General features: G+C 31.1%; 1 protein-coding gene across 5 annotated transcripts in view; it reads left to right on the forward strand.

The window, feature by feature from the left end:
* The window catches only part of LOC126882908 (AP-1 complex subunit gamma-1), a 72236-nt gene that overhangs the window by 13160 nt on the left and 44174 nt on the right, over positions 1–14902 (forward strand). The window lies entirely within an intron of this gene.

Here is a 14902-nt window from a genome sequence, read left to right on the forward strand (position 1 = left end):
TTTTGAAAAACAACATATTTTCTAAAATTAAATAAAATAATTAGTTTTACAGTCATTACATAATAAAAAAAACATAGGATAGGATAAATTAATAATGGCTAGACTTAGACAATAGACAGTAAACTATTAGTCCAAGTAATGAAGCTTTAAATAGGACAAAACCTCGCAATTTTTACAGAATGGATCCATTTGCTTGAAAATTTGAGAATAAGTAGTGGATGGTCCAAGGATCAAAATCTATATGATGCCAAAAGGCGCTTTTACCATGGGGGTGGTTGCCACCCCATGTCGGGGGTGAAAATTTTTTATTATATTTTGACCGCAAAAGTTGGTAAAAACATTCATTTTAAGCAAAAAAAATGTTCTATACATTTTTTTGATAAAATTAATAGTTTTCTATTTATTCGCTGTCGAAAGTGTTAGTTTTATATTAAAAAAATTAATGTTTTTAATCAGTTTTCTGCAAATAACTCAAAAAGTTTTTGTTTTATCAAAACAACTTTGCTTAACAAAAATGTACCTTTTTTAAAAAATCAACAAAACCGTTTTTATAAATTTTCTTTAAGACCGATAGTAATCGAGCTATACTTTATTATATGTTAGGTCTTCTTCGGCAAATGCTAAATATTGTAGTTTCAAAGTCAAAAGACGGGAAAACTATGCATTTTTCGAGGATCACTTGTTTAAACTAATTTGAAGTATTTAAAAGTATATATCTTCAGAAATAAAAAAAGTCTTCAGCTCAAAAATTAGGTGGCTTATAATGAAAAGAATGTCAGACCCTATATTTTTCAGCAAAAAAGTGATCGAAAGCAAACCCCTAATCACCACCCTGATTAAAATTAGTCATTGATCTTATTCTGTCTTCTTTACTTATGTATTATTAATAGGTTCTAGAAGTTTAACTGGTTTAAAATGATTAGTTTTTAAAAAAATGGAGTCAAAAGCAAATATCGAATTTTTGAAGTTTGGTAAAAAATTCCCTTTTCTTCAGAATAGAAAGATTATCATCAGAGATACAAAAAAATAATTAAATATAAAATTGTAGCTTGTTTAATTTCCAAGAACTTGGTTTGCAAAAATTTTCTCTACGGTAAAAATTGAGTGAGCTATTGACAATTAAAACTTGTAATAACATGCAAAAATCACCTTTACCAACCCTTTCAAAGTCACCACTTTTTGCGACTGAGGATTTTAAAAGGATTTAGTATTAATAGTCTTATAGATCTTGTAAAATCCTACAAAATTATTTTTTAACATACTTTATAAGATCAAAATTAAAAAGGTTACGGTTAAAAAATCAATATATTTAAAAAAAAAAAAAAAAGAAATTCAATTGGAAGCATAATAATGTAAGTTAGCTTTGCTTTTAGTCATTGGCCTTATTAATTCTTCTTTATTTATGTATTATTAATAGATTTTAAAAGTTTGACTGGCTTATACTGATTAGTTTTAAAAAAACTAGAGTTAAAAGCGAATAACGACTTTTTGTAGTTTGGTAAAAAATGCCATTTTCTTCAAAATAGAAAGATTAGCATCAGATATACGAAAAAATGGTTTTATATGAAATTGTAGGTTATTTAATTCCCAAGAACTTGGTTTGAAAAAATTTTTTCTACGGCAAAAATTGAGTGAATGGTTAATGAGTATATATCGAAAAACATTGATTTTTTCTATATAAAACTAACACTTTCGATAGCGAATAAATCGAAAAGTATTAATATTGTCAAAAAAATGTATGGAACATTTTTTGCTTAGAATGAATGTTTTTATCAACTTTTGCAGTCAAAATATAATAAAAAATTTCCACCCATAAGATGGGGTGGCAACCGACCCCATGGTAAAAGCGCCTTTCGGCATCATATAGATTTTGATCCTTGAACTAACCACTACTTATTCTCAAATTTTCAAGCAAATCGATCCATTCTGTAAAAATTGCGAGGTGAAATGCTTCGGTTCCTGGACTATATTACATTTTCACAAAATCGTTTATAATATTAAGCGTGAACATTTTTTTTTTCATTGCGGGTACACAATAACCACTAAACTGTGTCAGTAAAGTATGGAATACTTTAGTTGCCATGAGTTGCCACTTACCGTTCTCAATGTGAGGACATAGTATTTTTCACTTAGTAACCCACGTGCCTCTTGTGATATATACAGAGTAGGCCAAAGAAAACAGTCCACCTCGATATTTGGCAGTATTTATTAGATTTTAAGGAAATGACGAAACAGGTCAATTTTTGATCCAAGGGGGACACATTTTTACGGTACATACATATGTCATTTGTCAACCCCCTCCCTTCCACTTCCCCCACCCCTTATTTTTAAATAGGGAATAGGAGTCGTGTGCTAGCACATTTGAAAGGTTGTTCAATTCTATATTCAGTAATATTAACATTGACATAATTATTATAAAGGGTGTCCAAGAAAAATTATTTTGAATTAAATTAATTGACACAAAACGAAAAATGTATTTAATTTATTTTACTCAAAATACATTCTACGACTGACAGAAAACAAAAAAATCTTTATTTGATAAATAAACATTGTTGCTTAAATTCAATATTCAACCTACCAAGAGGCAGATGGGTGGCAGCTTGAACATTGAAATTAAGCGAAAAGCAATGTTTATTTATCAAAAAAACATTGTTTTCTGTTCTGTGACAGCAGTAGAATGTATTTTGAATTAAATAAATTACATACTTTCTTCTTTTTGTGTCAATTAATTTAATTAAAATTTTTTTTCTTGGACACCCTGTATAAATAATTATGTTAATGTTTATATTACTGAATAGAGAATTGAATAACCTTTCAAATGCGCTAGCACACGACCCCTATTCCCTATCTAAAAATAAGGGGTAGGGGAAGTGGAAGGCAGGGGGTTGACAAATGACAGATGTATGTACCGTAAAAATGTGTCCCCCTTAGATCAAAAATCAACGTGTTTCGTCATTTTCTTAAAATCTAATAAATACTGCCAAATATCGGGGTGGACTGTTTTCTTTGGCCCACTCTGTATAATGCCCCAGGGCCATATACTTAGGGATTATATCCACCTTTTGAATTTCATAATTAATTTTACAATATAAAAAACATTTAGTCAACATTTAAAACGTTTTAACCTATGTATTTTTGGTGGCTCCAAGCCTGTAACACTGATGATGCTCTTTTTAGAGAGCGAAGACGTTTTGTGATAATTGTAGCTCTTTTAAGGTTTTTTAAATAAATATACCTTTTATAAACGAAATTTTTCATTAAATTTATTTGGAATACTTTCATTATTTCCTAAATTATAAATATTTTGAGGAAAAGCTAAAACACGTCGATTTTCGACATCTCAATTTTTTTGAAATGTTATCCCTTGTATTTAAATCATTCGAACGAGCTGATTCCCATAAAGGACAATACTTAGGGTCTTTCTTGTATTTCCCAACCACATCTATCTTATAAAATAAAAATGTATACCATTTTTATTAAGTTGCAATGCGAAGGCAAAACTGTCTTATTTTTCATTTAGAACAGGAAGCGCAAATCAGCACTCTGAATCGACGATTTTCGACTCTTTTTGGAGTCATCATCGGAGAGGCGCAGTCTTGCTGCTCTCTGCTCGAAGTGACAAAACCACGAAAGCTTATCCCCGCATTGCAACTGACGTTAATGGAGTAGGTGACTAGCGTCATCTGGCAACTGAAAGGCAAAGTTTTCAACCTAATATAAACATTAATAATATTGAAAAATATTAAAAATATTACCAAAAGATTTTTAATTGAAAACTTATTGGTTCTTTTTTCCTGGTAACACCTCCATGGCTTCTAAAAATTGCACGCCAGATGGATGCTGCAGTGAAGACAAGAGGGAATTCTAAAAAGTTGCAATTCACAACCCCGTCTACAGCTTGGTAAAGTTCCAACGGAAAAATGGACCTAGTTACTTTATAGGAGTAATACTAATATAAAATAAAAATGTATACCATTTTTATTCAGTTGAAATGAGAAGGTAAAACTGTCTTATTTTTCACTTAGAACAGGAGCGCAACTTTACCAAGCTGTCGACGGGGATGTGAATTGCAACTTTTTAGAATTCCCTCTTGTCTTCACTGCAGCATCCATCTGGCGTGCAATTTTTAGAAGCCATGGAGGTGTTACCAGGAAAAAAGAACCAATAAGTTTTCAATTAAAAATCTTTTGGTAATATTTTTAATATTTTTCAATATTATTAATGTTTATATTAGGTTGAAAACTTTGCCTTTCAGTTGCCAGATGACGCTAGTCACCTACTCCATTAACGTCAGTTGCAATGCGTGGATAAGCTTTCGTGGTTTTGTCACTTCGAGCAGAGAGCAGCAAGCCTATGCCTCTCCGATGATGACTCCAAAAAGAGCGAAAATCGTCGATTCAGAGTGATGGTTTGCGCTCCCTGTTCTAAGTGAAAAATAAGACAGTTTTGCCTTCGCATTGCAACTGAATAAAAATGGTATGGGTCATTCCATTTCAAATCACTCAATTTTGGAGCAAAAAAAAATTTGGGCCTCCGATTTGTCTGAAAATTCGTATATAGCTTCTGCGGGACGTAAAAATAAGATATTTAAGGTCAAAAAATCTTCTTCTTTTTTTCTCAAAATGTTATTTTATGCGATTTTACAGTGATTTGGTGTTTATTTATACAAATTTAGAAAATGCAAAAAATTGTTTCCATTGATACTTTACGATAGTAAAGAATCAATGGAAAACATAATATTTTAATAGAAGGGACTCAAAAATGTCATTATATGGCATTATAACAAGTTACTTTGATTCAAAACAAGCTTTTGATCAAATTTTATAGTGTAGAAAACGTTAAAATACCGTTTTTTACATTTTTCTCCATTCCCAAAATACGTCATAATCGATTTGGCTGAAAATTTGCCCACAGATAGACAAAACATAGGACTTTAAGTGGTGAGAAGGATTTGAATTATATTACAATACCAAAAAAGTTACATGCAATATTATAGTCAAACATATAGGCGGATACTGTAAGTACAATTAACTCGAAAATATCGACCTCACGACAAAAATTGTTAAAAAGAAATTGTAATAATTGTAAATACGATTCATTTGGAACAATTTCAGTTCCTACCATTTTTGTCGAAAAGTTAAAAATGGCGGAGATATTGAGCAAAACAGGTTCTCCTTTAAAATCAAGATGGCGGCTAACATAACGGAGGAATTCATTCGTGATTTTAAATTTAGGCTACTATTGACTCCCCTAAAGATCAGAAAAATAAAATTTTGGGCAGCTCGGCATTCAAGGTCAAATGCTATCCCGACTGGACTAATATATACTTTTGAGTCTGATATTACTGCATGTAACTTTTTTGGTATTGTAATATAATTCAAATCCTTCTAACTACTTAAAGTCATATCTTTTGGTTATCTGTGGGCAAATTTTCAGCCAAATCGATGATGATGTATTTTGGGAATGGAGGAAAATGTAAAAACGGTATTTTAACGTTTTTTACACTATAAAATTTGATCAGAAACTTGTTTTGATTCAAAATAACTTGTTATAATGCCATATAATGACATTTTTGAGTCCTTTCTATTAAAATATTATGTTTTTCATTGATACTTTACGACGGAAAATGCAATTTGTTTAAATAAACACCAAATCACTGTAAAATCGCATAAAATAACATTTTGAGAAAAAAAGAAGAAGAAGATTTTTTGACCTTAAATATCTTATTTTTACGTCCCGCAGAAGCTATATACCAATTTTCAGACAAATCGGAGATCCAAAATTTTTTGCCTGAGTGATTTGACATGGAATGTACCGTATACATTTTTATTTTATATTAGTATTACTCCTATAAACTAACTAGGTCCATTTTTCCCTTGGAACTTTACCAAGCTGTAGACGGGGTTGTGAATTGCAACTTTTTAGAATTCCCTCTTGTCTTCATCACTGCAGCATCCATCTGGCGTGCAATTTTTAGAAGCCATGGAGGTGTTACCAGGAAAAAAGAACCAATAAGTTTTCAATTAAAAATCTTTTAGTAATATTTTTAAAATTTTTTCAATATTATTAATGTTTATATTAGGTTGAAAACTTTGCCTTACATCTATCTTACTTCACTCTCATCCAGTTTTTATTTAGTCTTCTTAAATTCTTAGTCCATCGTATAGGTCGTCGACTGATGTTTCTCTTATCTTGGTCTCCATTCCAATAATCTCTTTGTCCATCGCTCATCCGTCATTCTAGCTATGTGTCCTGCCCTGTCCTTTCGATGATGTCAGTCACCTTAATTCATCTCCTGATCGCTTTGTTTTTTACTTTGTCTCGCAGAGTTATTCCTAAAATGAATCGCTCTATTCTTCCTTGTGTGACACTCAATTTGTAGTTGAAGCTTTTGTTAAGTGTTTCTGCTTTGTATGTTAACACTGATAAGTCCATTGATCCACTTGAAAGGAAAAGTAGAACACTTTTCTTTTCAATCATATATTTAGGCATCATAATGATACCCAATACTGTATGTCCAAATGATGTTATAGGCAGAGTATTTTAAAAGAGAATAAGATGAATGGAAAGTTTTGTAATTTTCTTGATATCCAATACTGTATGTCCAAATTCTGTCATAGAAAGAATATTTTAAAAGAGAATAAGATAAATGAAAAGTTTTGTAATTTTCTTATTTAATTTTGGTGTCTAATGAGTGAATGACCCAGTATACATTATTAAATTGTTTTACAACATTTTGCTTATTATTCTAACCTTGACATGTTTTAGTATTCAATTGTATAATAAGGTTGATTTATTTCTTACTTGGAGCAAGTGGGCATTATATGATTTTCTTTAACATTGATACACATACATCAACAAAGCCTATACTAAATTTACAATCAACATGCAGTAGAAATACAGAAACTACTACTAGTAATGCTACTAGGAGCGCTTCCGAATCATAATTTATAATGTATTGTTATGATCTGCTTCTTATTAATTTTATATTAATTATTATTTATTTGATTAATTATTTAATTGTCGCAAATCATACATAAAAAATGAATAAAAAATCTCAGGGTGCCTTTTTATAATATTAAAAAAAATGTCTAAATTATCTTACGTTATACTTACTTATCTTCTCTCGTGGTTTCAGTATCTCTTAGTTGATCCTAATCGGGATAAAATAGGAAAAGAAATAAAGCAAAAATATAAAATAAACATACAGAATTGTCTTTTATTTATCAAAATCAATACTCTAAAAATCTATCAAATCTAAAACCTGTGGACACAGATGTCCGAATGAAATTTTTACCACTTAAATTTATTCTAGTTAAAAAAAAAAAACAATTTATCGGTTTGTTCCCGATGACTTTGGTAAAACAAACTAAACAAAACCAAATTATGTATTCGCAAGATTAGCTATACTTCCTATTTACTTTTTGAAATATTGGAATTTTAATTCCTACGCTTTTTACTCAAAATTTTAGTTTCCGAACATAAAAATATCTTTCATATAAGTTGACTGACCTTTTGCTTCACTCACTCTGATGTCTTCTTGTGACCCAAAACAGCTCTCCCTCGTTGACTATGTTAAAAGGCTACTCATCAAAGCCCTCTCTGTTCTCCAGTTTCAAAACTATCAGCATACCAGCACCAATTCTCCAACAAGTCAGGCCTCTTTTGACCAGTACTCGATTCAAACAGAACTCCAAAATTTCTCTGCTCTCCTTCTCACAATAATACAGAATCAAAGAGGTATTTCGTCTCAATTTGATCTGTCTCTCGTTCCACTTTTCAGCACTATTCTCCACTATCAAACAACCACTGGTACTTGCTAACTATCTATCCACGAAAACGTCGAACTGCTCCTCAGCGATGCCAATAACATACTGAATTCTTTCTCAAACTCAACTCAACATTCAAACCACTTTTCCCCTTCCAAATTGCCAAGAATCAAAAACATTTCTCTTTTCCATTCGACAAACAAACAGTCATTCTTTCAAAATTATTCCGACCATCTTAATTACTTTCGGGGAAACTCTACAACATTTATTCGGGGTGAAACAAAGATATTAAAATTCCAAACTTTCTTTTAAACCATTTTTCTAGAAAATGATAATTACCTCTACCTGTGGATTTTATAGTTCCCGTAATAAACAATCTTTTTCCATTTTAAATCTAAATACATCGTCCTTTTCACTTTAATTATTCACAAAAGTCTTTAATGGTTCATCGGAAAGCTCATTAAAAAAGAAATCCACTTACATCCAAACTAAATTCTAATAAATATTTACAGATCAATATACAGGGTGTATTAAATTTATGTGCCCGCGTTATTTAAAAAAAAATTTAATTTAATTTCCATTTTGCCTTTGATTGATAAATTGAAAACACAATAGTATATATAGTATTTTTACTACAAAAACGTTATTACGTAGGTCAAAATTTTTGACGTAAGAGAACTGTCAAAACATTACAATGTGACTTAGAATGATACTATACATTGTAAATCCCAAATCATGATTTCCAAAGTTTATACATTGTAAATTATGATTCGGAAGTGCTCCTAGTAGTATTTAACGTGTCTTGATTTGTTTATTTATACTGCATCTTGATTGTAAATTTAGTATAGGGTTGTTTAGGTGGATATTTTAACATCAATATTTATTTTTAAATCCGTATTGTTATAAGACTGTGTTTGTGTTGTGTTATCAAAGTTTTCTTGAAAAATGTGGACAAAAATTATTTTTTATGAAAAAAAAAATAGATAACAACGGTAGCACACACTAATATAATTTAAAAAATATTACTTAAGAGGGTAGGCGCAAATATTTTACGGCTATCCCTACTTCTTTCTTTACACGGCAAATTACGTGTAGTAAAATTCTTACTGGTATGGAGATGTAAACATTAGTTGACAATGACATTGTCATCATTAACATAGAGATGGATATTTCGTTCAGTTTTTGAATGTTCTTGGATAATCGTTACTTGTATAATCGGTTAAATTATTAATTCAGTTAATTAATAGGATTATTTTCCACTAACTCTGTATTCAGTGATTACAATCATTTATATACTATACAATAAAAACTAATAATCGAGAAAAGAGGAAAAGTGATAAAGTGCTTTTAATAATATATTGTTGCTGTGGAACGCCTAGATAAATTTTGAATATATTCAACAACAAAACACTTGGATCACAGAATATACCCTGGTGTATTCTGTGCTTGGATCTTCCATAAATAATAAACAATAAATAACTTTTTATTAATTGCACATCTTAAATCAATTATTTATCAAATACCGTGTCAAATATTTAGTAGCCTTGTTTGTCACTGTCTTGTCATCACATTATGTTCGATTGAGTGCATTGTATGGCAAAGGTAGCGAATGTTCGATTTGGAAAATATCAACACGGATATGGTGTTTATTTTTTTCGAACCCTGGAAAAACTAATATAAATTTTTACAAAATTTAAACGCAGAATGAAAGATTACATTATTACCGAGAGCCGAAAGTCCCTTAAAATCAACAAAAAGTTTCTTTTGGGTGAGATATTTAAAGTTAAAAATCACACTCAATTTTCTCTTTTTTTTTCACCCCTGTAACTTAAAATAAACATTATAGAAGTTTTCAATTTTTTAATTAATAATTATAGAAGTTATTAATAATTATAGAAGTTTTCAATTTTTTAATTAACAATTCAATTTTTAGTTGCTAAACGGTTCATTCAATTTCCATCGGCTTCTGGAATTATAATCTATACAAAAAGAGCTTTTATATTACCAATTTATTTAATTATTGATAAACAATTACTTATCTAAAATTTTAGTTGAAAATTAAAGATTTTGTTGGAAAAACCCGCGTTTTCCGAGGAAAATTTTCGTCGAAGTAAATCGGGAAAAACACGTCTCTATGCAGAATTTAATTACGGTGAATTTTTATTTGGGTGTTTTCGGTGTAAAATTAAAATATTTTGAGTTATAGAGCAAAAATTGAAAAAAACACGATTTTCGGGTGCCATTTTGTTTATAAAAAAAGTAGCACACTATCTGCGGACTTTGCATACCTATATTATTAATTAATATATACACAATTATATTATTAATATATAAAACCATAAGATTCGATTCCAGCAATAAAATTGCTGGTAAATAACTTTTCCTTGTATTTTGCTAATTAGCCCAGAGTATAACGCTGCTCTATATGTTTAATAGACCTAATCGTTATGTTGCTGTGTCGTGCGTCCCTAATTTGTCATTGTCATTTTTTCAATTTTTTACGTTCCTTGACGTGAATATGTACTTGTTTCCAAATATTTGTAATTTTTCATGTATCCAACAACTTCCTGATTTAAAACATCATGTGTTTTGTTATTGTATGTAATACTTTTTATGATTTTATACAGTCAATGCTTTCCAGGATATTTTTTATACGATAAAATTAATTACAATGCATTGTTATTTTTACGCGTCATTTGGTTGACTCATGCATTATTTTTTAATTTATTGAAAATACGTTACCTTCAGGCTATTGTTTATGATAATTATTCTCCCATTAAATTGCACATGTGGAAATAAAATATGTTTAACTAATGGAGCGCACAAAAGATCATGTGTCTCGTCAAATTTGCAACACAAAATTAACAAACAAATGTTAGAAAAACAAAATAAAATAGAACAATATGAAAACAGAAGATATTCCTATAAGGAAGTAAAGAAACAGTATTTTTTACAAATTTCTCTTTTGAGCTTACACTTACTGGGTCAAAAAAGGAAATGTTTCTCTTATATTAAGTTTGAGGAGTAGGGAGGATAATGTATTAGCTTTGTTCGCGCTGGACAACCCGAACGTACCCAGAGGGAGAACGCCTGCGCATTACAAAATCGAGCGTTCGCGGAGGTCGAATTTTTCCCTCTGGACACCCTCCGGATTTTTAATTCGGTGTTCGCGCAGTACAGAAAAAAGATCCTGAACGTGTCCAGGATACCCTCTCGACGTTCGAGAATTTTGTTTAGGATTTTAAGTTCGCACAGGCGCACAAAATATTTGGGAAGAATTTCTTGACATTCTGACCATTATTCTGTTCTTACTCCGTCCAATTCTTAATTTATTAACCTAAAATATTGTTTTGTTAAACAACTTGTAGATGTAGATTCTGGTTTTTAAAGTTTTTTAAATTATGTAAAGTGTTGTATCATTTCAATATTCTTCAAACAAATTTTAATATTTTTTATATTAAAGCTTTTTTAGTTGTTTTTGTCAATGTTATCCGTTTAGTATGTTTATAAATAAGTAGGTGGTACCTTTTCTAGTATTATTATCTTATTACTTTTCATTCGATATTCGATAATTATCTGTTACGGTAGTATTACAATAAATTGTACTCTGTTTTTACTTAATTTCTTCTATCTAGATGAGCTTATAAGTATCTATATATTTTTGTGGTTTATTTTGCAGTTTAATTTATGAGTTAAATTAGTCTCTTATTGAACAATGAATCATAAACAACACATCAAACTTACTCTGAAACTATTTCTTGTGCCTTGTTATATTTCATTATTTTTGTGGTGTAATAAACCACAACACAATGCCACAACCTATCAAATTCAATATATCAAAATTGGAAATGATTGCGTTACTAAATTATTCCTTCCTTCAGATAATGTTCAACCCCCAGGAAGTTAAAGGTAATTTTTATATCTAAATATCAAGATGCAATTTCCAAGTAACTCAACAATCTTTTACTCTCTACAAAAATTTAAGCCGGATTTCGGCGTGGAAATACCAAATTATATTGTCGAAATAATAAAGACGCTAATCAAATTTCTAACTTCTAAGAAAGGCATTGAATAGAAAGTTAGACCTGTGCCTGTTGCTGTTCTCTTTCTCTTTGTTGAAATAAAAATTTGTTGCATTTGCATTTTTTGTTGACATTGATTTCGAAATAAGAAAGGGACAAGAAAAGGCTCCCTTCTTCCTACCTTAATGTATGCAACCCGTCATTACATTACGAATCCGAAAATTGTTCGCGGAGTGAAAAATCCTGAACATGTCCAGGATAAGTTTACGTTGACGCCTGCGCATTGGAAACTAATCCCGAACTTACTCTGAATACGTTCTGGTTGTACAGCGCGAACACTGCTATTGGGACCGTGTAAGTTCGGAAGAGCGACAACTAGTGTCATAGCTCACTAATGTTGATTTTTTAACCAAGAGGAGTAAACTAAAAAGACAGATTCACACCCAAGAAAGTTACTAGAAAAGCCACCAAATTCATCTTCTTTTTTCGTTAATCATATCACCTTTCGATGACAATCCATACATATTATATTATACTAACACATCGCTAAAGAGTTCCAAAAACAACTGTTTATATAGAAGTAGACTAAAAATCTAAAAATTAAAGGAATAATGGAATAAAGGATATACTTAATTAACCTATAAAATGACAGAAGTGCCAAAATTTCATAAATGTCATTACTGTCAAAATTCAATAACAGTGGAGTAAACTTGCCTGCGGTTGGACCAATTAGAAACAAGCATCACAGCGCGGTAAATTTTAATCAATCCTCTTGGTTAAAAAACAAACAATAGCTCAGCAACATTTGTAGCACTTTTAATAACTATATTGGCCAATTATATTAGTCCTGGTTACTGGATAATTGTCAAGGCCATACCCCAAAAAAGAATAAGAAGAAAAAGTAAGATTGAGGTTATGTTATTAAAAGGTAAACATTGTATGTAGTAAATAACTAACTATGTTACTTCTGCTTTATTGTGATGGAAATCCACTTTTCTCTTTTTGTTAATTTATGCTTACCTCTGTGGCTCAGTGGTAAGAGCGCCTACCTTTGGATCGAAAGGTCCGAATGGTCGTGAGTTCGAATCTCACCTGGGTAGGGAATTTTTCGTTTATGTATTATAAATTAATAAATCTACATTTTTTTAATAGAATGGGTGGAATTCCATCTGGTCCAGACCCCTTATAAATGTCTAAATTGGCTAATTTTCCAAATATGATTTCAATAGATACATTACAGGAATTAGACTTACTGTTTTCTCATACTCTAAAATGGGCTGTATTAAATCATCATTATTAGCTCTGTAAACATTTTGAAAGCATTGCGCAAAATTATTAACGATATCCGCACCATTGTTAAGCACTGTGTTTCCAAGAAACATAGTGTTTGGTATACTATTATTTTTGCGTTTGCTGTTTTCCGATGACCAACCTTTTTTTGTTACACGGATGACCAAGGGGGGGGGGGAATGACCCCTGGGCCCGGATTACGTACACTCGATACGCATCGTATCCGCCATGTTTTCCCATAAGGCGCTACAGTAAAACATGGCGGATACGATGCGTATCGAGTGTACGTAATCCGGGCCCAGGTCAAATATGACAATTAACAAAAAAATAAAGTTTTTTTTTTCATTTTTAATTTTTTTTTGGCATGGACTTTATGTCATTCAGCCAGTCACAACATGAGTATTAGTGTCATGTGTAGGGTGTATGTTGAGTAAGTGTCTTGTTACTTTGCAAAGTCGACGTCATTAGCGTAAAACTACTTGTAATTACACATAATCGACACTATTTTACTAAACATCAACTTCCGAATATATTTTTTATTCGTAAAATATAGGGAATTTTTTTTATTTCAAAATATGAGGATATCTAGAATGATATTAAAGTCAAATAAAAAAATAATGAGTTAAAAACTGGGGTCACAATTTCCCTCGCTTGGTCATCCGAAGGTTAACAAAGTTCCGGAGTTTAAGCAGGCTATTTGATTTTGGTCTACATGGGGTTCCAAATATCAATAACCATACTTTCTATGTCTTGCAGTAAAGCAGAAAGGTTCTGACGAAGTCTTAATTAGTAGTATTCGCGCTGTATAACCCGAACGTATTCAGAGTAAGTTCGAGATTAGTTTCCAAGGCGCAGGCGTCAACGTAAACTTATCCTGGACATGTTCAGGATTTTTCGCACCACGAACAATTTTCGGATTCGTAATGTAATGACGGGTTGCATACATTAAGGTTAGAGAAGGAAGCCTTTTCTTGTCCTTTTCTTATTTCGAAATCAATGTCAACAAAAAATGCAAATGCAACAAATTTGTATTTCAACAAAGAGAAATAGAATAACAGCAACAGGCAAAGGATTAACTTTCTATTCAATGCCTTTCTTAGCAGTTAGAAATTTGATTAGCGTCTTTATTATTTCGACAATACAATTTGGTATTTCCACGCCGAAATCCGGCTTAAATTTTTGTAGAGAGTAAAAGATTGTTGAGTTACTTGGAAATTGCATCTTGTTATTTAGATATAAAAATTACATTTAACTTCCTGGGGGTTGAACATTATCTGAAGGAAGGAATAATTTAGTAAAGCAATCATTTCCAATTTTGATATAATATGTATTGAATTTGATAGGTTGTGGCATTGTGTTGTGGTACAAAAATAATGAAATATGACAAGACACAAGAAATAGTTTCAGAATAAGTTTGATGTGTTGTTTATGATTAATTATTCAATAAGAGACTAATTTAACTCATAAATTAAACTGAAAAATAAACCACAAGAGTGTTCAGAGGGAAAAATTCGACCTCTGCGAACGCTCGATTTTGTAATGCGCGTTCTCCCTCTGGGTACGTTCGGGTTGTCCAGCGCGAACAAAGCTTATGTCTACCGACAATATTTTATAAGTGTTCGATAGGATTTCTCGAGAATGTGAGGGGGCCAATTTAATATCTGAATATTTATCTCACGTAAATATTCAGTAACGACACAGTCCTGATACAGAGCGTTAATTTTGATGGGGCCGGCATAGTGCTATGGGGTGATATTTTTTGCATAGGACATATCGAATTTGTAGAGGTGATTGGGTGAATGACAGCTGACATGTATATTA

This window comes from Diabrotica virgifera, chromosome 4 (assembly GCF_917563875.1).
Source record: "Diabrotica virgifera virgifera chromosome 4, PGI_DIABVI_V3a".
NCBI lineage: Eukaryota > Metazoa > Arthropoda > Insecta > Coleoptera > Chrysomelidae > Diabrotica > Diabrotica virgifera.